Source organism: Equus asinus, chromosome 1 (assembly GCF_041296235.1).
Source record: "Equus asinus isolate D_3611 breed Donkey chromosome 1, EquAss-T2T_v2, whole genome shotgun sequence".
Taxonomy (NCBI): domain Eukaryota; kingdom Metazoa; phylum Chordata; class Mammalia; order Perissodactyla; family Equidae; genus Equus; species Equus asinus.
Genome location: NC_091790.1, coordinates 34726952 through 34728845, shown reverse-complemented (window position 1 = coordinate 34728845; position 1894 = coordinate 34726952).

Below are 1894 nucleotides of genomic sequence, written 5' to 3'. Positions count from 1 at the left end.
TGGTGTTGAGTTGCCAATATGGCCGGACCGCCCTGGTCTGCACTTGCAGCTGCCACATACCTGGTGATGTTATATACAGACGCAAGTATGTGCCGTGTTATTTCATTGCATCTTGTAATATAATCATCCTAGAGGATTTACATATTAAAACAGTTATTTCATTATGAAATATTTGTATTTGTTTATATTCCACTTAGGACATTATATTGATGTGTACGTATAGAGGTCAGTTATATTACCCGTTAATTTCATTTGGGAACAGTAAATGGGGGTGATGCTTTTATGTGTGAAGGTAGTTTTTATCATCCATGACTTTCATTTAATAATTGTAGTGATGCTATAGAATATTTTTTATAAAAAGTGGTGTGTGTTGAGTTGGGTCTGGTAGGGTTAAAAAAGAACCACTGTTTTAAAGTATCGAATCAAAAAGCGTCATTCTGCATCTTCGTACGTTAACAGATGTCCACCATTAAACCTGGATTGCTCTTGAGACAAGCAGTTTCCATTAATTTCTAAGAAATTAGTATGAAAGTACTGTTTATATATCTCAACAGGAGAAATATATACGAACTTTTTTTAGCAGCAATCTCTCTCTCAAACACAATTCAGGAGAAAACTCCAAATAAAAATAAAAATGAAGGGGCTGGCCCCGTGGCCGAGTGGTTAAGTTCGCACGCTCCGCTGCAGGCGGCCCAGTGTTTCATCGGTTCGAATCCTGGGTGCGGACATGGCACTGCTCGTCAGACCACGCTGAGGCAGCGTCCCACATGCCACAACTAGAGGAACCCACAACGAAGAATACACAACTATGTACCGGGGGGCTTTGGGGAGAAAAAGGAAAAAAAAAAAAAAAAATTAATAAAAAAAAAAATTAAAAAAAAATAAATAAATAAAAATGAAGCTGGGGAGGGGCTGGCCCCGTGGCCGAGTGGTTAAGTTCGCGCGCTCCGCTGCAGGCGGCCCAGTGTTTCGTCGGTTCGAATCCTGGGCGCGGACATGGCACTGCTCGTCAGACCACGCTGAGGCAGCGTCCCACATGCCACAACTAGAGGAACCCACAACGAAGAATACACAACTACGTACCGGGGGGCTTTGGGGAGAAAAAGGAAAAAATAAAATCTTTAAAAAAAAAAAAATGAAGCTGGGGAGGCTGACTGAAGAGAGAGGACTCAGAAATCTCTCTGGTCTTCTTTTAGGGCTTCAGGGAACAGAGTCTAAAAAACACTCATCTAATACAGTAATTTAAGCTGGGCACTGCCTATAGTTAGGACTGGCTGCTGAAAATTCATTTTGAGGATGCTCATTTGATCACAAGTGGCATTTTCTCCATAGAAAAGGGGCTAACCTTCAGCTAAGACCTCCAAAGCTGTTTAACTCATTATTCAGCTGAACTGCAGCCCTCAGAGTCCCCCCGCCCCCCAGCCAGGGAGTGAGAGGAAGTGTTGCCACCCCATTTTCTGGGCATAAAGCCAGCTCACACTAACAGTAAAATGGGCCCGGCTGGCGCGCCTCCTTTTCCATAGCCCCCTCCCAGTCACCAGGACCCTATTACCAGAGCTCCCCGCCCCCACGCTCTGCCCTTATGTTGTGTCCTTCAGCACCCAATGAATCACACTTTCCCACCCTCTCTACCCATTTGCCAAACTCCTTTCCGTCCCCCACGAAACACCCACGTCTTCTCTGCAGTTCCTTAGAGACTGAAAGGAACCCATACACGAGGGTTCCTAGTTCCTTTAAGCCCAGCAGAGGCATCTGAAAGGGCAGATGTGTGCTAACTCTAGGGAATCTCCAATTCATTGAATTTCAAGTCAGTTTAGCAAAGTAAACAATCCCGGGGGGAGGGGGAGGATATTTTTGAGTAGGGGACACCAGCTCTGCCTAGGAATACACCTCA